The 26,818-nt window shown below is 39.6% G+C and overlaps 1 protein-coding gene and 1 long non-coding RNA gene across 3 annotated transcripts in view; one reads left to right on the forward strand and one right to left on the reverse strand.

The window, feature by feature from the left end:
- CDS1 (CDP-diacylglycerol synthase 1) overlaps nucleotides 1–26,818 on the forward strand; it is a 288,408-nt gene that overhangs the window by 87,908 nt on the left and 173,682 nt on the right. The gene's annotated exons all lie outside the window — the stretch shown is intronic.
- LOC135299946 (uncharacterized) lies at nucleotides 17,375–19,256 on the reverse strand. The gene is made up of 3 exons (XR_010361789.1): nucleotides 19,212–19,256; nucleotides 18,544–18,748; nucleotides 17,375–17,500 (listed from the first exon to the last, which is right to left on the reverse strand). It is a non-coding gene; the product is annotated as an uncharacterized LOC135299946 (long non-coding RNA).

Genomic DNA, 26,818 nt, shown 5'->3' on the forward strand with positions numbered 1-26,818 from the left:
GGGTGGACACATCTGACTTTTGCATAAAGAGACTATCACTGCTAATGTCACAAAAATGCATGCTGGACAGGGAGAAATCCACAATGTATATGAATGCATTCAAATCCATCCATCCAGTTTCTGGGAATACTTACATAGAGAGGTTGGGAGGCTGAGTTACCTTTGGGGAAGGCTGTTAATGAGTAAAGACGAACAGTTAATTGCCTGGGTAATTAAGTGTTGGTTTCTCCATTTAAAGAGATTATATTTGAAAACCACCATCATGTTCATTACCTGTGTACCAGGACTTGTCTTTGGGGTTCCACTTGGGTCTCTTAAGAGCGAGAGATACCATGAATGTGCAATTTCAATATTTTGGGTAGGTGATGTCTATTAATGTAACAAGAGGAGAATCTAAAATTCAGATCATGGGAAATAAAAAAAAAATTAAAAAAAAGGAAACAGACCCTGAATTTTTTAAGAGTGTCTAAAATATACAGAAACGTGTTTTATGGAAGAAAGGCCAGAGACTATACATTTGAGGTCTTAAATAGCTGCTATGATTTTACGATTTGCACTGAAAGAGATTTCTACCACTTGGATATAGTTAACATTTACTAAATAATATTGGAATTAAGAGTGTGACTTTCAGAGGGCACCAGTTCATCAGCACTATGCACTCTGTCTTCTGTGTTGAGTTTGTAAGTGCAATTACTACAGTAGTTCACTGCCCTTTGTAATATAATCTCTATCTGTCTCTCCGGGGATTGCAGCAGCTACAAGTGTAGAAGTATCCCATTCATAGATGCTGTGAACTCCACTTGCTTTCTGGAGTTTACAATAGCAGAGAGCACAGAAATAGCTTCTTCAGGACCACCACCAACTCATTCTGTAACTCTTTTTTCCCCCTGTTTGTTCTGAAATGTGACTTTTATAAGGGCTGTAAACTTGGAGAGGGTTCTTTCCATCACCTGCCATTCAAGGGGGTTAAACTTCAGAACTAAATTTGATTTAAAGTTTCATTCAACAAAATTTGCACAGATTGAGTTGTTAGTTTTTTGGGGTTTTTTTTCCTAGAATGTGGATTTTAGTCTAAGGACTTCTGTATTACAATCTTTATTGTAAAAAAACCCAGCAAAACCAATTGAAAAACAATGCAACAAAAAACCTTCTAATTTTATTTTTTGTGCAAGGTCTACTAAGAACCATCTGCTTTGGAGGGGCCAACTTCTAGGCCACAGATGATATCTAAAAATGTTTCAAAGAGTTTTGAAATCTTGCTGTGGCACCTTCCAGAAATACATGTGTAAGTCCTGCCAAACCTTGGAGATTCATTTTTCTTTTTCTTCCCAGAGAAAGGGTCACTTTTTCTTGGAATAGATCCCATCTCCTAGACAAGTATTGAAGGCATATTTAAACATTTAGCTTTAGACTGTGGATCAGCCTTTTGTAGTTCCCTGTTGTGCTAGGATAATAGTCCATGTAGCTAGAATTGTGGAAAGTCCACATGCAGATTTTGCCCTTGTGATTATAGATCGGATTATCAAGTTCCAAAGGATTAAAGATATTTTCTTTGGCCCTTGGCCAAGTAAGTTAATAAGGTGATTTTCTTGAAGTCATGACCTGTCACAGAATTACACTGCCCAGCTGTTAAATTTCCAGTCTGGTAAATGATTCCCTCCATTTTCATTTCCCATTGCATTTTAATGAATTATAGGTAAACCTCTTTTTTACCCTATCAAACGAAAAACCCCTTCTTTCATGTTTCCTAGGCACTGGGATCTATACAGTTATAAGGTGTTAAATCAATTTAGCGTAAAGAGGATATGTACTTAGAGTAGGTTAGACTTTCTGACAAAAAGAAGCATTTTATGACTTTTTTCAAAACTTACCTATTCACTGCATCATGCCACGCTGTTTAACAGAGAGAGCTTTAAGCCTTGCCTTGGCTCAAGTTTATCTTCTGTTACTCCCTGAAAAACTTTATTCCAACAAATTGTAGTTCTAGTGCAGTGAGGAAAATATGGATTTGACATGTAAGGCAAAAATTGTACTCTTTAATTCTGGAACCTTGAGTCCAACTCTAACCATTGTAAGTAACACTGGCAAAATTTGCTGATGAATAGTCACTAAAATTGGTGTAGTGTTTTCTACAGTAGACTTTGCAATATTTGCAAGTAAGATTTTTAGTTTTTCAAGGTGTGAGAGCAGTCTCTGCTTTGAGGACATTTCCATCCCCTGATAACTGCATCACAATCAGTGTTGTGCAGATGGAATTTTTCTTTTTTGTTTTTAGTCATTTGAGCTCTGATGTAGTACTGCAAAGCATAGTAGAAGCTGGGATTAACCAATAACCAATTTCTAGCGAAAAACAGCTCTCTTTAAAAGTAAACACATTTCTTCATTCGTTGGGCTTTTATTTTTGTTGACATGGAAGATAAAACATTATCATGTTATACTTCTAACTGTATACTCTTAACCCCCACTAAAGTGTATTGCTTCTTAAATAAAGTACAGTATGGCTGATTATGGGGCTCTGCATTGTGCTTTCTTTGACTTGATCTTGATAGTTATATTTATGTATAGTCTAGTTATAGATCATAGTTATGTCAAATATATCAATGGTAGCTGTAGTATAACTATGATGGTGGTTATATCAAACTTGGTCTTGATGGTAGTTATATCAAATGCCTTTTTAAAAGCAATTTGTAGGGCTTTCTACTGGGGTGGCAAACTACCAGGCCAAGAAAAGACACCTCTGTTATACAGTCCAGGCAGCAGGAAATAAGTCTCCACTGATTTTTTTTTTTTTCCCTTTGAAGGTTATGGATACTTTAGGCAAGGTGTGAAATGCTTACACTACTGAGGTGAAAAATTTTACTAAAGTGGGAACTAAATTACTGTCTGGCTTTAGCAGAGGTGCAGTGCAACATGATCTCTCACACTAAAAGCCTTATGCAATCCAACCTTCTTTTTATTGGTTTTGTACTGTTTGGCAAATGCAGAAACGTAAGCCCTAAAATTCAGTTTCTCATTCAATTCTCAGTGAAAATGAATTTTAATTTAATCTTTCAGTTATGATAAAAGGTGTAAAACCTGACTTTGTGTTTTGGGGTTTTTTGTTTGTTTGTTAGTGGGCGGGGGGTGATTTGTTTTTCAGTTTGGGCTTTTTTTTTTGGTTGAAGCAAACCAAAAAGAATGTCTGTAATGTGCCTTTTTTTGTTTTGTTTTAAACTCATGAAAAGTTGTGGAAAGTATTTTGAATTATTTACCTGTGTGTAGCTCAAAGATGTATTTTTGGATTTCTATGTTTGTGCATACAAAATAAGAGAAGATTGGTACTCTTTCTACTTGAGTAATTCTTGTTGCAGCAGATAGGGTATTGTGTGGCTGAAAACTTTTATTGCTCTTGTGTTTAATTGCTCTGTACCCGTTTTGAATAAAAGCCAAAGTAGTTTTAGTGAAGAAAGACAAACCTGTCCTTGAAACCTGAAAGAATCCTTCAGGCATTGGCATTTTTCTTCACCACTTGAAATCTGTAAGAGGGCTGCAGAACAATTCTGCAGCTGCTTGACTTAGTGGCTTCACCCCAGTCTCTTGGTTCAGAGGCATAAGCAGAGAATCAAATTTGGTTTTTACCCTGTAGTTATCTGGGTGGTCTTTCTTCAACAGAGCAAAGTCCATGTAAAACTTAATTTAGATTAAATTCCCTGCCAGCCATGTCCATTAGCTGTCACTTGCTGAAAGAAGGCTGGTGCTGTCAGACCCAGAACCCTCAACAAGTGGTGAGTTAAAGGAATGGATTTTCCCATACAGGTGTGAGGTCTTGGTGAGCGGGGCTGTAGCATGAGGTTAGAGATCGCTGAAGTTTCCTCCTAAGGAGAAGCTGTAACTGGAGATGTGAAGAAAAAATTAGACTTAACCGATGGGAGTTTGATTTGGCTGTCTAAACAGGTTCCCTTTTCTAGGATGAATGTTCTTACAGATACTATATTGCATATTTGCTTAAGTTACTTGGTTTTTTTCCAAGTTTACTTTTATGGGTGAGATGTTTCAAAGGAGCATTTTTTGTTACATTTTTAACTATTCATAATCAACACAGAGTTGATCCTTATGCTTGAGTAATAGCATTTCATAAGAAACCTGAAAAGCTGATATTTCTTCCACTAAAAATAAGTCTCTCCAAACAATATCAGAGCTGATTATTTCACTTGCTGTGGTGCACAGCTGTGTGACATTTACTATTTGAGTTACTTTACATCCTGACTTGTACAAAGATGGCACAGAATGAAATGAACAGAAAAGCTCTTCTCTTTTTCTTGCTTATTGTTCCCTGCTGAAAAAAGCTCTAGCAAGAAATAAGACTTTTTCCCAGAGGTGGTAAGAATGGTGATTTTTCAATGTGCTCTGCAACATAGAAGAAATTATACAGGGAAACAGAGGCTTTTGTCTTTAGTAGATCATGTGAAAATATTTACTGGAGATGATAATGTTACCCAGGGGAAGCTGACAACAACATGAACATGAAATGCAGTGTCTGGGAGATTCCAGACTGACACATTATGCTAACAACATGAAAACTTCAGTCCCACTGTTTCAGAGAACTAAATTTTGAATTGAACCTGGTCATCAGAAGGTTCTCTCTGACCTTGTCTTTTTTTAGCAACAGTGAATTGCTGACCCTGGTAATTTAATTTCCTCTTCACATAGCCCTGTGTGTGTATTCTAATATCAAAGCAAGTTTTGCAACAGGATTTATCAGTTACTATTTGGAGTAATAGATAATTTTGTGGACTGGGATCCTTTTGGCCACAGTGAATGGGTCAGCAGGTAAAAGATGCTCCATGTCTCAGCAGCTCTTTCCCTCTGGTTTGGTCAATCACTCCAGTTTTCCTGTCTTACCTGCTTGGCTACTCAGTCCATGAAAGTTTATATAATCCTTGAATGTTGGATTCTGTGGCTAAGTACAATGCCCCTTTACACTTAGCTGAGGGACTTTTTTTTTTTTGACAGCTAATGCCTAATGGATTGTCAATTCATTTAGGAAACTTTCGCCCATATGTCTTTGTGGTTAGATGCTGTATAATTTATTATATTAAACCATTTTTCTTGTGATAACCTCACGAGTAGTACTAAAATGTTGAGTTGAGCAGATAATTTTGAGTAATCAAATAAATTGTTCTCTTCTGTAGAAAAAACCCATTATTTACTTCTAGCACTAATGAATATAAAAAGTGGTCTGAGGCTTAAGTTTCAGCATTAGTGTTATTTGTTTCTATAGATTTGTAGAATATGACAGACTCAGAATGGTTTGTAATAAAAGAAAAAAACTAAACAGAAGCAATACACCTGAATTTGATTCCTTGTGTCCTAAAAGCACTTTTTGAAGCTGAATTCAGCTTTCAAGATCTGTAAATCTTGCAGCATCGTGTTAATTAGATCATACATCTAAGTCAAGTAACACTTAAAATGTTGTAATGCTCTTGTATTGTAGCCTCCCAAGGGTTGGAATTAACTACACCGATAGGCTGGATTAGGACTATCTCTGTTTTTTTACACAAGTGAATTGAAAGACAGATTTACATTGTAAGTTTAACCAAAGGGAATCAAACCCAGCACTGAAGGAAGAAACCTGCACCACCCAGTATTTGTTAAAACACATTTTGATAGACAACACTTTGCCTTTAGCAACTTCCATCCAGCAACAATTACCCCTCTCTCACTACCGCTACAGCAGCCTGGAGATAAACTCTGCTGTCTCTGCTGCCTTTCGCAGTGCCCACAGAGCAAGCAACAACTGGAAACCAACATCATAAAAACACATCCCTGGTGATTTAGAATTTGCTTAGTGTTACTTATTCCTACAGATGTAAGGAGCTAAGTGAGATGAAGTCACATAAATAGTATTGCATGATGCTTTTAATTCAACTATGGCAAAAAATTAGAAGTGAGGTGACTTCTCGTGGTCATTTTGTCACTGAAAAGGGAAAATAATTACCGGAAAAATGATATTTTCACTGACACTACAGGGTAATTAGTTTCCCAGGGAGAAGATGTTGGTAGCAAGGGGCTTTACACAGGGATCCTTTGTCATTTTATGGATGCTCATCTATCAACTGTCAGATTGTTTCAAAAGAGTTCGGGTCATAATGTTTTCCCTCTGCACCTTTCCCATCATGGTGGCCCAAATCTGCCTGAATAGCCGTGAGTCATCTTGTTTGCCTAGTCTGGGCATTCACAAAGAGGCAGGAGGTGGCTGTGTTGCTGTGGCTGCACAGCATGGGGCATTTGTCAGGGAGACCATCCTGTGTGTTATCAGGGGTTTCGTGCACAGGCTGCACTGCCAGGACACACACTTTCCTTCTCCAGGCAAGGTATGCTTAGCAAATCGAGTGGGACTACCCTAGGTGGAAAAAATAGGGGAAAGCCTCGTTTTGGTTCTCATGTGGGAGAATGTCCTCCTTGGTTTGGGTATTAAAGATACACATATAAATATCTACATATAAATGCCCCAGTTTCATTAGTCTTTCGCACATCATGTTTTGGGTCATCATTCCTAAGACATAATAATTATCTAGCTATGACATCAGAATTCATGCAGATAAATATTGAAATTTTTTGACCTGAATCTCTTAAAGGATGCAGGTGCCTTGACACTGACTGATGTAAAAAAGATCACCACTTCATGCAGAGATGGCCTCACCTATAAAGCAATAATGAAAGGGGTTTTGGCTAAAACCTGAGGAAGTTCGGTGTTGTGAAACAGCAGCTGAAGGTTTGCTGTACCTCCCCTGCTTTGGCTTCCACTGGAAGCTGCTGCCTGGCAGAGCATGGCTCACCTGTACCCCTGGTCCTGTGGCAGTGTCTAAGTCCTTGGAAGGCTCATAAACTCTTCCTTACCTATCCTGGGAAATTTTCCTTCTCAGCACTTTTCTTTAGAGAGAGTTAAACTAGTCCTTGATTCCTGTTGTGCCTGAAATGTCCCAACCTCCCTTTTGCTTTTCTTTTTTTTTAGCCCGATTTCTCATGCATCAAAAAAACTTAATTCGGCTGTGAGTAGGCTGCTGTTCTCAGGACAGTAAACAGTATCTTGCAACAGAACTAGCTTGATTTTAGATATGTTTATAAATACTTTTATTGAAACATCATGAGTATTTAATGTTAAGGACAAAATACTTGTCCTTAATGTTAAGGACAATCGTGTAAATTGTCAAGGCAAGGTTTAACATACCCTCCCTGCTTCTTCTTTTCTTTTTATTTGGGACAACTCATTTAGTTCATTATTTATTTATAAGTAATCTGCAATCTGGACTTTAAGAATTTCTATGAGAATTCACTGACAATTACAACAAAAAAGGGTGAAAACATGACTTGAAAAATCTGTGTGGAGGAGGAGAAAACCAAAACCAAAATTATTCGTCTTAGAGTGGTAATATTACTGCATTTCTTTAGCAACACAAGTAGTTTTATAGTTTGGATTGTTTGTGTATGTAGCCCCTAACATTTTTTTCAGTTCATTAAATGAATTGGTTGTGCAGAGATTCTAATATGACGAATGTTAATTTCTAAGACTTTTACTGGATGTGACTAAATAAATGTAAAAAATGAAGGCAGGAGGCCTCTAGCTTGTCTCAATTTCTACTTGTGTTGCTCAGTGACACTTAAGAGTAGCTGAAAATTCTCCCCTGATGGAGTCAGATTGCTTCTTTATTAATTCCATTCATAAATACACACTGGGTGTCCAGTGGAGCACTTAAAACCCTGATAATCAAAAGCTTATTGTGTGTTTGAGAAGCTTGAAAGGGAAACTGAAGTAAATACCAAGGGAGAGTAGAATAAAGTTAGAGTTTTTCTTTCTAAGTCAGCAGGAGGTCGTCTAAAGTATAATGTTATGCACAAGTTTTACCATCGAGGCTGTGATGGGGGGTGTGAATATGTGTGCAATTACAGTAGTAAAATCAGCGTGCCATGCATAACTAATGCAGCACTCTGCAGATGGTAGCACCCCAGAGCAGCATTAACAGCTATCTGATGGCCTCTGTGTGTGTGAGACATGGAGGACTTGTACCTTTATTTCAGCTCTGCGTTTAGCTCTGCTCCACTCAAACAGCACAAGGCAAAATTCCTGCAAAAGCTATTAAAGAATAGAGGCTATTTGTTTTTTCCTCAGCTGTGTTTTTCTCTAAGGCAAAAATTCTTGAGTTTGAATGTTGAGATTTTCTAGGGGAATTTACTTTGTTGCATTAGTAAGGTTCTCTTCTCAGTGAGTGTATATGAAGAATGGAAAAGTTGTGTTTGCACCGTAGTGAGGCTGGATTGCTTGAATTAGTCTGGATACATAAATTTCTCTCCTTCCTTTAACTCTAGGGCAGAGTTATAGGGAGATAAAAAGCAGAGACTCTTTCTTCCAGAGCTGCCAAATGCGAATTCTCCATACTTTCTGTAAACCTTCTTCAGTTCTCATCAGCTGAGGACCTGCATAAGCTCTCAGACTACAGCTTGGAAAAAGCAATTCTGGTTTTAGATTCATATCACTTCTGCTTAATGTAAATATACTTTTACCTGGCTGAGGGGCATGCCCTGAGGTTTGGGATCTGTGTAGAGCTTGAATCTCTTTTTGGGTTTTCTCTTAAATCTCAGACCTGGCAAGCAATGAGAAACAAGTTCTGAGGTGGTAGACACTGTGGTGCCCTGAGTCTGTGACATAGATGGGTGCATCCTGTGAAGAAAATGATCTGATTCTTCAGCACCTCCCATTATTTTGTGGAACCATTTCCATGATGGCATGGCAGCAGAGGATCTCACATGAGGAGCCATGAGAAGTACTGAGAACTGGAAATAAATACTTCTCTGAGATAAACAATAACATTGATCTTGGCTGAGCATAACACAGAATTTCTCCCAAGACCCCCCTGCCAGGTCCTTTGAAACCTCGAGGCCTAAGCAAATCCATTTTTGGGCAGAATTTCTTAGTTGCTTTCCTTTGCAGAAATACAAAACTATACTTTCTTTTTTTTTTCTTTTTTTTTCCTCCTCTGCTAATAACCATGAATGATGGCAATGTGAATGCCTTCTATTCTACTCTCCTCATCAAAACTACAAAGAAATAGAAAGATCTGACGCTTCCAGGCCACTGCAGTAATAATAATGAGATTGATTTTTCCAGATTACATGCTGGATAATAAAGCAAGGAGGATGCTACTCCATACATCCGTAGTAGACAGACTGAGAAGTTGTCTTTGTGACCCCAAATGATTTGGTAAGACTAAAATTGGAACATCACCTCAATATAGAAGTAAAAAAAGTTATAAGGGAGTGAGGAGAGAGTAGGATAGCAATATCAGTGTTTTAGCCACCAAATCTTATTGTAGATAGATTTTCCTTAGTCTGTTCTGCAGTTGTCATTTGTAACAGCAAAGGATTTTTTCACCTGTGTTGTTCATGAAGGTATGTGATCTCACTCTGCCTACTGCGTGCAGAGAAAGACCTCTCAAAAACTGCTCCTGATCATGAGGAGGAAAAGTGAGTGCAACAGCTATCTTCATTTGGGCAAGACTGTGCTTCCATCTGTTTTCACTGTAGTGCAGTGTTGGCAAAATCTTTATGTTTCTGAGAATTGTGTCTTCTCCCAGACTAACATCAAATAGAACAGTAGAGCTTTTACACTGCTGGTGTATGGCAGAAAGGACCAAGAGACAGCTAGGTTGGAGAAAAAAATCTTGTCTTTTGATGCTGATCTGGAAGGGGTCAACAAAACAGCAGGTAAATGAAACCAGTGGGATTCCAGTGTAGATGAGCAAACCTGGCAAAAGAGAGACTCAGAGATTTGGGTTCTGCCTAGTGCTTCCTCCACCAGGAAGAATGCACACTGCTAGAACCCTGCACTGCTGCGAGGGTCTGGTGCAGCCCCTGCTCTTGGCCAAGGTGGCCTGGACTCCGGAGCGCTCAGCGCATCCGGAGCCACCGTTCATTCCAGCATCGAGGGGAGGGGACCCTGGCCCCTGGCTGGTGCACCAAGGCAGGAAGACGTGCATAGGGATGTGTGCTGACAAACAGGTGCCTTTAACTGCACACATCCTTTCTGCTACTAATCTTCATTTGTGTGTGTCAAGGGTTGTTTTTTAACACGTCTGTCAGTTTTAGAGCAGTCTTCTATATTCTCCAGCATCTGCAGGCAAGTGCATAGGAGCATGGGAGCTGTGCATGTCAGGCTGGGGTTTCTGTTTGTATGACAGAACTTTTTCGTGACATATGAGTTTTTAAATAAAAAAACAGGGAGAGGCAGCAAATCACTTTGGTTCAGACAACGGAAGAGGGGAAAAAAATCCCACCTAAACAATAGATGTTTAAGTAGAAAGTGTTCCAGCTCCTTCTGACAAAGAGCCTCCAGAGGATTACAATGCAGTCAATGTTGCTTTAATTAAATTTAATGCTGTGTGAAATGCACTCTGAGAAACTTTGATGAATGACTGGGGCAATTCATGTGGCTCACTAAAGGGCATCCAGCTCTTGCAGGGGTGTCAAACCACGATGAATTGGTTAGTACAGGCATGTTTATAGACTGCCTAAGGAACCTTGTATCTGTGTGGTAATGTCAGAGATAATGTTATGATTCTCTGGACCTTGGGGGGCTTTGGTGACATGGTTAATGAGCCAGCCCAGGGAGTGTCCCAGTAGGTTACTTGCAGACCTCCCACATCAAAAGGAGCAGCTTTGCCCCTTCAGAGCCTGCTGTCCTCTAGATCTCTCAGCTGGCCCTTGCTTTCTGTAGGGCCACTTTTTTTTTTTCTACCTCCTCCCCCTTCTTTTTTTGGTTCTTAGTCAACATTAACTTTGGCTGCTGAGATTCAAAAGTTGTTAGTTTTTAAGTTGGTTTCTCTTTGACCCACCTACACAATGCCTTTCAAAGATTATTATAGGAACAACAACCTCCAGTTACCCTCCTCCCAAAGCCTCAAAATGATGACAACAATAAAATTTAAGTCAAAGAGGAAAACAAGGGAGGAAAAAATCTTAACTTTCCCTCTTTCTGTTCCTTCTTGTTCCTTCACAAAAAAGAGGAATGTTTCTATCATGCAGAGTCTGGTTACAAAGCAATGGGCTATGATAGTACAACTGGGTCTTTTATCTGCTGCACCCAAAAAAGTGAAGGAAAAAAAAATCCACCAAAAAACAGTGGATCAATTGATAAATGAAAATCTGTAATTCATGTTTGATTTAAAGGGTTGATTATAGGCCTGAGGAAAAGGTTGTTTAACAATTTCTCTTTGTAAGGGGAAATCCTCACTGTATGTTTGGTTTAAAGTGAGGTTAGATGGCAAGTAAACATTCTTGTAATAATACAGTGATCTTTTCAAAATTCTTGGTCGAGGAAGTAGATGCTCGGTGTATTACATCACTGAAGGAGGAAAACATCAAAGTTAATACAAGACTACCTCAAATGATCCTTATAAATTATAAAAAAACTGAAGTTTTTATTGTACTTTTGTATTTTTAGAGGAAAGAAGAGTCAGGGCTCATGAATTTAATACATTTCATATCTCATTAATCTAATGACAGATTAGACAGGCGTTCTGCTTTGGATGACTATGTGTTTAAGATCTGTGATCTTGGGCAGAGAAATAAGTACTAATGAGAAACCAAGATGGGATCTTCTGCAATGCCATAAGCAGCATGCTAATTGATCTGGCCTGTGGATGTTCACAAGTTCTGGTAGTTTAAGATGTGTGTCATGAACTTTGAGCATTCATCTGCTACTGTGCTTGAAATTAAGCATTTGTTCATGTCAAACATTACTGAAGAAATGGTAAACATAAATGTGTATCTGTCAGCTTTTGAGTATACTTATACATACTCACTTAGGTTGAGTCAAATATTCACTACAATTTGCTTTCAAATCCCTTTGTAAAGCTTCTCTATTCCTCAAAGTTTAAAAAGAACTCAAACAACAAAATATCTCACTCAAACAAATAAACAAATCCCATCTAGCTGAGTCATCTCCAGCCACGTCATTGTGAAACAGCCAGAAACAGTCACCTGCTTTCTGCAAACTTTGTGTTGGACAGTTCTGCTGGTGGTGGCTTCCCACAGCAAGAGTGGGGGAAAAGGGTAGTGGTGGTTATTTGTGTGGTTAATGATGATATTGACAAGTGTTAGGTCTCTTGGTGTTTTCTGGAGGTACTAATCACTCTTTTGTAAGTTCATTAAATGTTTAGCTATTCTTTAAATTCAGTTGTAGCACACCGAGTGGTGAGATGTAGAGGCAGCTGCACCCAAAAGCCTGTAGTGTAGTGGTTATGGCACTTGTTTAATTTAAGCACATGAAGTGGAACATTTCTTTCAGAAGACTGGGATTTTTTCTACTTTTTCTAAAAGTATTCATGCTGTTCTTCACCAAGCCAGCACCATCCTTGTGGTGACACACTGTGTCAAGCTGTCTATCCTGAACCTTTTGTTCTCTTCCTTCTGCAAGCAGGGAGGGCTCTTGTCTCTTGGTAGGGCATGATAATGGCTTCAGGGTGACATTGTCAACTTTGTGAGGGGTAAAAATGTAGCCAAATAGTTTTAATTGAAAAATGGTTTGCAGAGATTGAGCTGGTTTTTGTTGAGAAAGCAAATAAATACATCCATACAAACAAGTACATTTCCTACAAAGCCACATTCGCCGGAGTGTGCAGAACAAATGCTGGATGATTAGAGTGAAGGTTTTTTTTAAGATTGTTGTAAAGGCCAATGTGGCTTTGAAAGACCTGCATAATTTCGCCTCTGCTTGCAGCACTGGGAAATGCTGCTCACCTGTTCCTGAAGAACTGGAATGGCCTCCTGGCCCTGCTACTACAAGGGAAGGTGGAAAATGGGCAGAGCCAAGCCAGGCCCTTCCTTCCCTCTATCTCTCTGTTATCTGAATCAACTATCCAGGTAGAAGCACTTAAAGGGCATTTATTTAATAAGTTACTTGCTGCTGGCCAATATTGCTATAATGAAGTTGTAACTAGATCAGAGGGGAAGCAAATGCCAGGTTCGGTTTGGTAAGTTGTCTTGCAGAGAAGAGGGGAAAAAAGGCAGAATAAGCTGAGTGGTTTCCAAGACCCTAATCTATTTTTAAATAGGTCTCTCTGAAACTGTAGCAGCAACAACAATCTTTGCTGTAGTTAATGGGCTGTCAATGTATCCTTTATTTGAATGACTGTTTTCTGAATCAGAAGTTAAAGACATCGTGTTGCTGTCACTGAGTCAATGGCAGTAAGTCTAACAAAGGGCCTTGAAGCCACTCTGAGCAGCAGCCTCGGATGGCTTCAAAGTAACAGCAAGGTCAAGGAAAAGGCAAACACACCTAACAGTGTCCCAGTCTCACCAATGCAGCCGCACAGAGTGGTTTTGTCAGCCAAGTTAGGAGCATTTCTTTATTGCTTTTAAAGGCTGGAATGGTGCAACAATTCCAATCTGGCTCTAGAAGAGAGTTGTTACAGAATTGAGCTTGAAGAGCTAGAGCTATACCTGATCCTGGTGGTGGGCTGGTGGGAAATGCTGAGTGCTGCACCCGTATGAGATATGGTCAGTGGGGGACTCAGAGGGAGGCCCTGGGGCAGGACAGCTTCCTCCCTGGGGCAGCCAGGATCTAAAGCTCTCATGATCTCCTGTGGATATTCCATGCCTTGGTGTTTGAAGGAGTGCAGGATGGATTTTGTCTCTTTGACAACTGTGAAGAGTGAAAGTGGATTGAAATAGAGCAGTGATGAGACATTCCAGGACAGCTGTTCTGCTGGGCTACCAAGAGAGAGAACTTGGAATTGATTCACCCTTCTGGTATATTCTGTCCTTTTCCAATGATCCTTACAAAGAAATGAGTCTCCCTTTTTAGACTGTTGAGGTCTGGGAGGAGTTAACTGGGTGAAATGAGGTTGGACTGGGTGGTGCTCAGCTGGTAAGTGTCTGTGTGGCAGTGGAGACAGGCAGTCGGAAAGAAATTAAGGAATGCAGAGGGGCAAACACGTAGATGTAACACACTCTTTAAGCAGTGCTAAAGGAACACAATTTTGCTAGAGGCAATAGTACCTCAAATGGGATTCCTAGCCCATTGATGCTGGGCCTGTGGGTCAGCCCCTACCAAGAGAGAATTTAAGTTCACCATGTGGGTTGCAGTGGCTGGGTCTGACAAGGTGGGCTGCAGCTAAAGCTCTTTCTTTCAGTTGAGCCCTTCTTGCTTTGACGTGCTATAACTGGACATTTAACATGGTTTTAACAGAGGGTTTTTTTGTATTTGGTCTCTTTGCACGGTTTAAAATTCATTTCCAGGCTGTGATCTAATGGCAGTAATTACCTCAGAAGTGCATACAGTATAGGGTATGTTTATTTTTATTTCAGCCAAGGCAAATGATTACAGGTCTTGGCTTCACTTCAGGGCTCAGCTCTGCTGGGAGAGCCAAAAAAAACATCTACCTTTTCAATCTGGCAAGCAGGTTCTAAATACCTTATGTGAATGTTTGATTTAATGATATGAAGGGTAGCAAGAGAAGGACAGCACAGCCCTTTAGTCTTGGTGTTGCAGTGGACTGCAAATCACTTTCTAACTCTCTGTTGTGGAGGGACCCAACTTTGTCAGACAGTGACTACAATCCCAAGTATCAAATGTGAAGTTGCCCACAAATTATCCTGAGTTTCTGCAGTGTCATCTGAGCAACACAGCATGAAAGGCATGAGTAACAAAATACCTGTGAGATTTGCCTTTGTGTAGGTTTCAGTAGCTATAGGAATAACACTGTCTGTTACACGCAAAAATTAGCTCACATAATTGCTTGCTTAGAGCTCATGACAAGCATAGCTGTTCCTTCTTTAAGTATTTCCTGGCATCTGATGAGAGAGGGTGTATAAACAGGGAGAACAATATGCTTTATTTCTGCTGAGCAGTGTGTGGTGATAAAGCCCACCCTGTTACTCTGTCCATACAGGGTTAACTGAGAACTTTGTGTTTGGTGTTTCTGTCAAGGTACAAAGGATTTAGTTTAATTCCTCTGCTTAAAGAATTGCAACATAAAAATCAAATCCTTAATTATGTCTCTAAAGAGTAGAAGAGAAGTTTCCATCCTTCCCTCAGTTTAGTTTCTTTGTGATGCATACCAAAATATGGCTGGGTATTTTGGGGAAGCACGTGGGAAACATATGAAAGAATTTTGTGGATCCTAGGTTTAATCTTTAGAAAGGAAATGTGCCCTATGAATATCTGACAACATTGGAGGATATCTTTGTAAGCACAACTAACGTGATGTGTAGATTCCATATGTCCTTTTCTACCTTGTAATTCCTGGGAAAAACAAGAAGTAGAATAAACTAGAGAGTGCTCCTCCTAATAGTTAACTGAGTAAAGAAATGAGATGGTGATAGTTACCTTGGAGCTGCCACGAATTTCTTCAGGAACCAGGATTACTGAGCACATCTCAACGTCATGAAAGGAGAATTTAGCCTACTTTAAACATGTTTTTTGTTAAGTAATCATGACTATTAACCTTTGGCAGTCTGTATTCAAGACACGTACAAATGCTCAAAACCACTGAAAAGAGAAACTTATGCTTTAAAATGTTGACTCTTAGTTTCTAGGAAGGAGAGACATATAGTTCTGGCTGCTTTGTTTTTTAACTCCTTAAGTTTCATTGGCTGAAATAAAGTTGTCCTGAGTTAATGCTGGAAAAGAGAAGACCAAACTCTGCCCTCCTTGAATAGAAAATGTGATTTTAACGGTTTTGTATTTTCTGGCTTTCTCACTTGACTTCACAATCTAATTTCTCTGCTACCAGAGATCCTTTTAGTCACATCTGTGCTAAGAATTTAAAAGCAATATATATTTAAATGCAAAACAATATCGCTGAGGGTGTGCTGCTATGAAAAAGTACATTTGGAGGCATGCACACATATATCTGTAGTGTTACTACATAAGAGAAGTTGAGATGATACAGTGGTGATGAGTGAGGTCATGTCTTATATTTTCAAGAATTTTGGATGGTTTCATGAATGATGAAACTCTAAGAAGCAATTTTAGAACATACAGAATTACTGGGGGTCGCAGCCTTTCCAGACTATATTGCTGGAGCCTTAGATAGAATTAATTTCAAAGAGTGCTAGCTATAGTTCTATAGTAATGATAGATGCTTGTGGAAAACGCCCAAAACCACCTACAGGCACACAGCTGAAATCCCTGCTTGATTTGAGCCACAACAGGAAGGTTAAAAAAGTGGTCCTTTTCATGGTTTCATGAGATCAGAGGCAATACCTTTGAAATGGTAGTGTAGAAATTCTGTTACACCTTGTGCAGTGCTCATAAAACCAGGAACTATTTTGTAGGCTTTCCAGAAAGGAGAAGTGGAAGATCTGAGAGCTTCAGAAAGAGGGAGTTGGAACTTCATACCTTCCATTTCACCTCAGTGGCAATGCTCCACGAGGTTCACAAACTTTGCACAGGTTTCTCCCGAGTATTTTGAATGTGAGAAGGAATGTGAGAAGCTGTTGCTCTCCTCATGAAAGAAATTGCCATATTTGCCTCACTGCTGTTAACAGCAGCTGGTATAAAACCAAAACTAAAACCAAGTGTTACTGGATCTGTAAAGATGTCTCAAAATTACTCCAATCTTTTAAAAAAAAATAAATCTAAAAGCTTGCACAAATATTCATGTAGCTACACTGTGCTTTTCCTTGGGAAAAAATAGAACACAGGGTGGTTAGCACAGATGGGAGAGCAGTAACTTTTCTTAGATGTGAGGTTTTGTTGCTTTTAATTTGAATGAGGATGAACATACAAGCCTTTAAAAGCCCAAGCATTCTCCAGCATGAAATCAGAGCAGCAAACTTCACTTGAGAAGAGTAGTTGTTCACAACTTAATTACATTGATCAATGAGACCATTTAGATTTAGGAGGGATGTGCGCAGCAAAGGTCAGAATCTGGGAAGATCTCAAGGCTGGTTTAATGTGCTCATTTCCCCAACTCTTGCTTCCCAACAGCTTCCACAGAGATCATTAAAGTCAGCAAATGCTGAGATCTTCAAAACATTACAGACATCTGTAAACTTCTTTATCTAGAAAAAAAATTATGTGTTTCTTTCTTTACATCCACCAGTAGCTGAGCCAAGCTTGTTTCAAGTGAGGAAGACTTGTAATATCAAAGATTTACTTAATTTTTATTGCTGAGCATAAAACATCTGACAGTATTTGCCAAGAAAACCAAAATGCCTCTCTTTGTTTGCACAAGCCAAAGGAAAAGTACAGTGTATCCATCTGCAAACGAACATCAAAGCCCTTTTGCAAAACCAGGGCTGGTGACATGTATTTGGAATACCAGTATGAGAGCCGCCTGCTACAGAGTCATGCGGGTCTCTGCACTTACCCAGCATAATCCTGATTGGAGCCACGTCTTTTCTTTTTTCTCTTTATTATCACTTCGTGGCTAACATCTGTTGATGAGTAGGATTAACAGCACATTTTCAGTGACATTTAGCTCTTTTAACAAACTCTCTTCAGTCAAAGGTTGCTGGCCTGAAAAAAAAAAGAGAAAAGTCATTAAGCAAACAAATCTTTGCCAAGAGTTGATGCTAAACATGCCATCACTCTGTGTGAGTTATTCACTGTATATGAAATTTATTCCACAGGACTCTGACCTTGATGTTGATTAACCAGAAATCCCTTCTTGTCTTGTCACTATTAACAGCTTTAGGTGCCTCAAGTGGCCCTTCTCTCTTTTCTTTTTCTTTTAAGCATCCATTAAGGAAGGCTTTCCCCAATTTGTCATTTCTTTCATAGTGCTGCTCATTGGCACTACCTCTTGAGGCATGGGGAATCGGGGTGTTCCTTTAGCCTGGTGATGTATCTCAGGGGAGACTTTTACTGTTTCAGGCAATTGAGTCCATTATCCAAAAAGCCTGAAAAGGGAAATGGGATTTTTCCCTGTCTGTATTCCTGTTTTTGAGGCCTGTCAGTGGCAGTAAGGCCCCCTTGTGACTTTGTGGGCAGGACAGAGTTTCAGCACGAGATCTTGTGAGGCAGAGAGGGAGAATGTTATGGCTGTTCTTGTTAAAGGCTCAAAAGGGCCTCTCTGTAGACGTCAGAGATGGAGCATCAGTAGATTGCCCTTAGGTCACTCAGCTTTGAGTAGACCCCAAATATGGAAGATGGCTTAAAATCACCTCCAGCTCAGTATAAACACAGGATCAGAGCAAGAACTGAACCTTTTTGGTGCCTGCTGCTAAGCATGAAACCCTTTAAGGAACAGAAACACTGCAAGTATTCACTTTCACTGGCAATTTCTGAAAGGGGTGAGGGGGAGAGATCAAGAGACTAGGAGCACACCAAAATAAATGCTGGTTGGTTTTTTTGTATTCTTTTTTGGGTGACATCATAGTGATAAGTTGAACAGACTGGAAGGATTGAAAACTGGACTTGTTCTAAAGCTGGCTAGGAGTGGATTGCATTACAGAATATAGCTGACACCTCTTTCTGTGAAGAGAACCTGCCTGCCATAGACTTTGTAGTCACTGGCATGGATTCATTTGGTGCTTGTGATTTTGCTGCATGACACTCACCTCCGACAGTCTCTTGGCACACTCTTTTGTGGTGGAATATGATGTTTATCACCACAGCTGTGTGAGATTGTACCCAGTCTGAAAGGCTTTCAGCATCATTGACAGTCCATGACAGTCCAAGAGTCCTCCCTCTCTTTCCTACTCGTTGTACCATTTGAGTGCATCGCTCATGGTTGGTTGTTCCTTCCACAGCTTATAAGCAATCCTGCATAACCAACCATTCAAAAAAGGCATGGTGTCATTAAGATAACTTACAAAATCTTAATTCTGCTCCTTCGTGCAAATATGAAATATGCATCACTATTGTATGAGAGGCTGCTGCCACCCTCCCAAGCGCAAGTTAGTTCTTTGTCACATCTTCATCCTACAGTGGGATGGATGGTGCAAAGCAACTACTCCTTCTTTGGGCTTCAGTTGCTAGATATCCTGGAAAGGCCAATGTAGAGCCATTAATTTCTTAGGGGTATTACTAGGATGCTACTGGAAGTGGTATCCCTATGTTCTGTGTAAAGCTGATAGTGATGGGAGATGTATTAGACCTGGCAAATTCTTGTCCTTCTGGAGAGCATTAATGCTGGGGTGGTGGAACATTGGTGTGGGGAAAGTGAGTAGATACAGCTGAAAACCATTGTGCAGTTCTTACTTACAGCACAAACATACATGCTTACATTTTGGGCAAGTGTAGGCAAAACAACATCCTTAACAGGGAATGTGAACAGCTATTACAGCTACAGCCACAGGAGAACTCAGCAAGCCAAATGCAAAATTATGAGATCATGAGAGAAATGCACAAACAAAAATGCTGAAATACCTTTGTGACATAAAAACTGATTATCCTTAATGGTTTGGGGTTTGTCACAATCTATATGTTTGTCAAATGCTTTGCTTTTAACCGAAGTACAATTTTTTCATGAAATTGCCTAAGTGGCAAACTTCTGATCAGCTTTGATCCAGATAGATATAATTAATTGATTTTTAAATAAATTATTGTGTATGCTAATTTGCTAAAAGTTTTCAGGTTAGTCTCCTAGCAGTATTTTTTTCAGTTTGGGCATTACTTTATTTCAGACTTTGTTTTCCATTGGCTTGTCACGCAGGACCTAGTCTGTACAGTCTGTTATTACTTCTTTCTTTAGCTTTGAAAAGCTCCTTTTATCCAATTTTCTATGATTTCCTGTGTTATATGTGAGGTCATTTTGTTATTTGTAGTGTCATAATATCCAATAATCATACTAATTTGACAGGCATTGTTTAAAGGGGGAGAGAAGTTTCTTCACTGCAGTGACTACAGCTGGTACCTTCTGGTTGTCTCTGCTATCTCCTGCTTTCTGTGGTTAAACAGGAGTGCAGCATTTCTGCTGATGTTCTTTCCTGAATGTCCACAGGTCAAATGTAAAAGCAACTGTTGTTTTTGCCATGGAGCTCTGGGCATTGCAGAGCATGACCTGCTACTCCATTAAGAAATCTGCAAAAAACTGAGCTGATTGTCTCCTCTCATTGAGCAATTTCTCGGCTGGTTTTTAAGAAAAAAACAGTTGTTTCTCTTTCTTTCAGTCAGTTGTTTCTCTTTTTTTTTTTATATATGTGTTCTCTACCTCTTGAGAGATTCCAGGTTGCTCTTGTTTTCCTTTGTCATATGAAGTATATAAATCTTTAAACTGAAACAGAAACCCTGATTTCAGCACATCTTGCCTGGAGATTGGGGATGTGGGCTTTGGGCTCTGATTGTCTATGCTACAATGCCATGGCATATGTGCATGGCAGCACATATTCAGGAACAGGTTATTTGGTAGCCTCCCCTAGGCCATCTTTCATGTGTTTTTTTTTCCCCATATACTATTTGATTTCCTTATATTAACTATAGAGGAAAAATGGGCTGATAGAACTCCAGGCTTTTCTGCAACTTATTTGTATTTCTCACAGCTTTCACAAAACACCTGGAAAAACCAGTTTTAAATAACACAGTATCACAGGCTGGCAATGTGTTGAACACCTCTTACCACCACCATCACCATCATGACCAAGATTCCTGTTTGGGCATTGCCAAAAGGCAGTTTTGGTCATGGACAGCTCCTTCTGATGACCTTGTCATTGGCATTGAGATTTTAACAACATTTGAGGCTCTGGTAGCAATAGGATGTCACAGTTCTGTGTTAAATGGCTGAGTAAGACATCATCAGTTCATCCTGTTTAATATATCTTAAAGAAAAATTATGCAACCAAACTGAATTACTAAAGTTAAGAGTTTATTTAGCATGTTATTGAACTGTCTTCTAGTTTCTTCTTTGTGAACAAAGATGATATAATACTGGCCAAATTATTTTAACTTAATACAAAGTCGTGGCACTAAATGTACATGAACAATCTGAGGGAACTGTAGAAATCCTTGTAGCTTTCTAATAGGATGTATTTGCTAGGGAGCTGAGATGAACTCAGCAGCACCTGGATTTTTGCTAGCACCGGTTGTCAAAGTATTACAGAGAGGCTGTAACATACACAAGGTACCGATACATGATATAACTACAAAAACACAGCCAGAAAACATCAGAGATGAGTATTTTGCTATCAATTTCTGACATAATCACCATTATTCAGATGTTTTCCTCTTTTTTGAGGAAAAGGGGATGAAGGTTTGAAGGTCAGTCACAAATTCCTGCTGGCAGCAACAAGATGGTTCACATATTACTAGAGAGGATTTAGTGATTTCTCAGGCTTTCTTTCTGTTAGCTATGAGAGAATAAGCTGTGCTATATTTAATTCAGAATTAGCAGCACTGCTGATATGCTTGATGTTTCTGACACCCTGCTGGGACCTAGTGTAAGTGGCTTTTCTGCTGTGTGCAGGTGAAGAGGCTCACAGGCTGTGCAGAACACAGCCTGTGTGGCATCGGCTCCCCTGTTGATTTAGTTTCATTTTCTGTTTTTCTGACTTGCTCAACTGCCTGTAACGGCATTAAAGTATTCTTTTGATCTTTGTTTCCATGTGTTCACAAAAAGCAGTTCTAGAAAGCCTTTATGCCAAAGGAACTTTCAGAGTGAGAGGCAGCTCTCCGATTTGTTTCAAAAATCATTGGCTAATTGCATACTTGACTGAACCTTATTTATAATAACCTTTTCTGGGAGAGCCTTTGCTGGGAACTTAGGAAATTCTGATCAGACGAAGCCATTCAGGAGAAGTACATGAGTCCTACCTTGGACAGCAAGTACCGACAGGCACCTATTGTTACATCCATACTGTGCTGTCAGAGTCAGAATATTTTCTGCCCAGAATTGTGTTCAGGGGTTAGACAGCAACAACAGCTTGGGACATAATGAAAAGGAGTTGTGAGGAAAGCACAGACACTGGCAACTAGGGGAGTACATGATTGTGCTTCCCTCAGGAACTGAAGAACTAAACTGCTGGAAAATGCTTTAGCTCTAACCTTGATATCTCTGCAGGAACAATCTCAAAAATTTCAGATTGATACATCCTCCTACATTTCAGACTGGTACATCCTACTCATTCACTCTTAAACTCTGTGTCCATGCCAAGGTCTTACCTACCAGACCAAAAGAATCTCTTTACTTGCACACCTTGTCACATTGTCCCTTTCCATCTAACAACACACACTTGCTAAAATAGACTTCCATTTCCACGGGTCAGGATAATTGACCTTCCCACTCCTCTATGCCTTTCTTGGCTTTGTGAGCCCTACCAAAACTTTATCATCACCTTCCAAATCAGGAATAATCTCACTCTTCAACTGCACTCATTACCTTCCCATTCTTGCTGCTTGCTGTTTCCAACCTGCACATATGTTTATGTGGCTCTAGCGAATATGAGTGGGTATTAGTTATTTTATACATAGGAAAGAGGGAAGAAGGGGAGAAGACGATCTGGAATAGGATCTTAAGGAATTTGATTTTTCTGTAGTATTGTTACTGAGGAAGAGTTAGGGCTCACACAAGTTAGAGGAGAGTACTTCATCGTTGAGAAAAAATCAGTATCATTGACAAGAAACAAAAGTACATTTTCTCCCCACAGAGTGCCAACAAATTGCATCAGTGAAGTCTTTTTAGAGCTGACTTCCAAAGAGAGTGATTTTGGGGGAGAAGTCAATCTAACTACATTTCATCAGGCTGGATTTGTTGTGAGGATTGGCCACACATACTGACTCTGCTGTCCTATGGAAGTGCTGATTTGCTTAATTTAAGCTACTATTTTAAATGAACTGTGGATATTGCAAGCTTCCAGGTGTTTGGTGTTGAGTGCTCTTATAAAATTATGCTGTCTTGGTTATCCCATGTGTAGCTGGTGACCAGCTTTTTGCAGACTTGAAAGGATGATTCAGTCCCTTCCTGCACCTCTTCATTGTCCTATTCTCCTGTCTGGAAAAGTTTGTGAGAGTGTTATGGATATAAATGGTCATCAAACCATTCATTTATCTCCACAGGAGGCATTGGATGTGCCAACCACCAATAACAAATTAAGAATATTAAGTACTGACCTTTTCTATAACAGGAAAAGCAAATTCTTCTCAAAATTGTTAGAAGCACTTGAAGAAAGAAATGCATGAGATGGTATCATATACTGAACACAACATAAAAATGAATGGCTTACTGTGCAGGCAGAGTTTTTTTAGGCACAGGGTTGACAAGAATCTTGTAGAAAGCAGTCAGAAAAATGGTGGGCTTAATGTTCAAGAAAGTGGCTTTCCGTGGTCTGCTGTCTTCTTCCACTATGTAAGAAGGGAGCATGGTGCAGACTGCTTGGTTATTTCCTTTCTCTTACAGAAATCCTGAATATTTACTGTGTCTCAGTCCAAAGCCAGACAGCACTTTGGACATTTGAGTTCTCCGTGTTTGGCTCAAGGCTTTGTTAGAAAGCAGTCATTGACCGAGCTGAGTGTGGCTGATTTTTATTGAAAAGGAATTGCAAGACAAGGCTGATAGAAGGTTTCTCATTCCTATCTCAGTTGTTTTTGCCTTTCTCCCCCTGTATTTTGTGTGTTTGAAGAAAAATATTGAGTAGCATACAATGAACTGTATCTCTGGCAGATACTGCTACTTCCCAGCAGCCTGAAAGGCAGGAAGAGCTTTGGATTTAACAGACAGAAAGACAAGGATGAATTTATCTTATGCCTTGAACCGTGTTGGTGGCTAGTAGTTTTTCCAGCATCAGAAGACCAAAAATCATAGCCTGAAGTTATTTTTGGCCCTCATTCTAACTATTGGTGAGCCAGCTCAGAGATGGCAGCTGCTTGGTTCTAACCTTGTGAGATTCGCCTTCCTTTGAGCCCCACCGATCCATAGTGCCTATGTGAAAAGAAAAATCTAGCATTCTAGAGAAGCTGTCATATACAAGCTAGAGGGCTGCTTTTTTTTTTTAAACCTTATTGCAAATTGCCTCAGATTTCCTGAGGGAAGAGAATCAGGAACGGCAGTTCCACATCTGTCATCACTGTTTTACTCACAGATCCTCTGGCTTGACAGCATCTCAGAAGAAAATTGCCTGCACTTGCCATGCAAGTTGCAAAATGTACATAAAATCATCTTGGTAAGTCTTTGTAATACAGCTGGAAGAAAATTTCCTGCCTCCAGTGAGTATTCACCTTTGAAATGCTTTTATGTTCTATTCAGAGAAACTCTCTAAGAATGTGTCTAATTGTCACTTAAAAACTCCTTTGGACCTGTGACTGTACCAGAACTTTTAAGGCACACTGAATTTGAGGATTCAGTTTTTCTATCAATCCTGCAAATGTTGTAACTCTTTTCCATTATTTGTGTACTGTTGATACATAGCACTGCACCTCCATAAACACCTCAGGTGAATTTGCATCTTTCAGAGCCAGCAGTATATTACTTGCCAGTTTAGCAGTTTTTGCAATACTTGAACCAAATTCTTTCAGATCAATAGTGTTGTGCTGTGGTGCAGAATTTCAGCCACTCTATTTAGCTGGCACACCGAGTTGCTTGGTCTCAGATCTTTCATTGGCAATATTTCCCACTTTCTTCATAAATTGAATTAAATTGTTACTTCTTCACCCTGTCTTCACAAGCAAATTTAGATATCTCCCTTTTCATCTTGCATTTTAAGTAGAAAAAACAATAGTAGCGATCACTTCAGTATTTTCATGGCCTAATGAATTAATAGAATTTGCAGCTGCAAAGGTCTTTTGGTTAAGTTTTTCTAGCATACTTTTGCAAACTGCTCTTAAGCCCCACGAGATCCTCTGAATTCAGCCTGGTATTATTTGTCTTAGACTGACGAATGAGGTACATAAAGGCTGTGAGACCTGTTGAAAGTTGGATGAGGCAGTGTTAGTGTAAGGAACAGGGCACCCATGTACTTGGCTAACTATTCCTCATGCTGTTACCAAAGCATATATCCCATGGACTGAGTGTTTCTGCTGACAGGAAATGGTTACACAAAATACCAGGTTCAATCAAGAAGAAATTCTTCAGCTAATGAAAAGCTGGTTAAACTTTTGCTCTTGTTACTGTGGCTATAACATAGATTTCTTTCTTTCCATTGAGAAAATCTGAGCAGTCTGAGCCCATATATTATTCCACCTTGATGGCAGAGTATCTGTCCCAGAGATTGCTCAGCAGCATAAACTGCTGCTTCACTTCATCAAGCCTAAGTGTTAACTACTTCCCATTAACTCAAATGTTCCCAGGTTCAGGATCAAGAGAACCTGCTTAAGCAAAGCATCTGTCTGAGCTCATCTCAAGTTAATGTTCCATACAGTGAAAGACCAACAAGGGAAGAAGGGAAAGCCTTGGCACTTCTTTATATTCCACATATAGAGGGATGGGGAAAGAAAAAAAACACCCAAAAAACTAAAAAGAAGATTTTTGTTTTGTAAGAGGAACAAACAATTCTGTGAGTTAGTGTCTTTATTTGTTCTGGTACTCAGACGGGTGAGAGAGGAGATTTGTGCTTACGTCACAGAGTTAACAGTCAGGAATTTGCAAGCCTGAGACCCTTGAACTTGATATATGAATCTACAAAATGCAGAGCAGACCTGGAAAGTGTGTGGTGGCCCTTGTCCAAGAGAAGAATAATGCCATATAGACAATACAAGATTTTGGGTGTCCATTTCGCAACATATACAAGAGGGGGAAAATTATCCAGATTACCTCCCTGTCTGGGAAGAAGGATAAGTGGAGCTAAATGCAGACATGTATTTCAGTCACAAATTAATATTACATCTTCTCAAAGAGTTCACATTTTACTGACCCCAGGACGTTTGAATGAGAGGGATGCATCAGTTCACACAAGCATAATGCCTTCATCCCATTAGAGCTGTTTCTCAGAAACAGGAATGGTCTGTAGATTTTGTTATGCAATTCTGCTATGGAGGGCAGCCTTGTTTCACTCTTGGTTTTGGGTGTACTTAAAGATATGTCATGTGCCAGGGAGGAGTTTGAGCTTGACAGTCATAACCATGATTCTTGAGAGCAAACAGGCTCTCCAGAAGAGTTAAAATATTTAAAAGAGGCAAGCACAGATGTCAGAGAATCTCTTAACAGTCTCCCATCCTTGGCTCAGTAAAGATATTTTTTGTGATCCCCTTCTCATTTGCTTGTTGACTAACTTCCAGAACATATTCTTTAACTGTTTATCTAGCATCTTTTCAGAAGTCTTGCATTCATGTTGTCCTTTGTCTAGAAGTTCCTCATTTTTCCATCTTCCTGTGTAGAGAGCCATTTTTTTTTTGTCTGGCTTGAACTTGTCTTGTACCTTCATTTTTCCTACCTTCTAAGATAAGAAGAAACTGTTGATTCCTATATGCCTGCTCCAAACTACTTTGTTTGTCAGCCTTGTCATATGCCTAAGTTGTCTCTTTTCCAGACTTAACAGTTCCAAACTGTTCTGTCTTTCATTGTATGTTTGCTGTCAAGGTTCCTAATTCCTTCAGTCAAAATCTTAACCTTGCATATCAGCATGAAAACCATAACAGAAAACAAAAAAGAAAAGAACATCTCAATTGGAAGAAAAATCTCCATCTGCTCTGGAGCCATGATATGGGGAGGACATGCAAGTGCAGGTGATTGTGGAAGAGTTTCCAAAGAGTCTAGCAGTGCCATTGTCTAAAATGAAAGGACAACAGGCATAAAGAAGACCTTTTACCCGTCCTCCCCCCAGGGATTTCTAGGAGCCTCAATAATTTTATTCCTAAAACAAGAAGGTTTTTTAGAATGAGGATGGTGAAACACTGGAATAGGTAGCCCACAGAGGTAGGGGCCCTATCCCTGGAAACATTCCTGGCCAGGTTGAACATGGCTCTGAG

Source organism: Passer domesticus, chromosome 4, assembly GCF_036417665.1.
Source record: "Passer domesticus isolate bPasDom1 chromosome 4, bPasDom1.hap1, whole genome shotgun sequence".
Lineage (NCBI taxonomy): Eukaryota > Metazoa > Chordata > Aves > Passeriformes > Passeridae > Passer > Passer domesticus.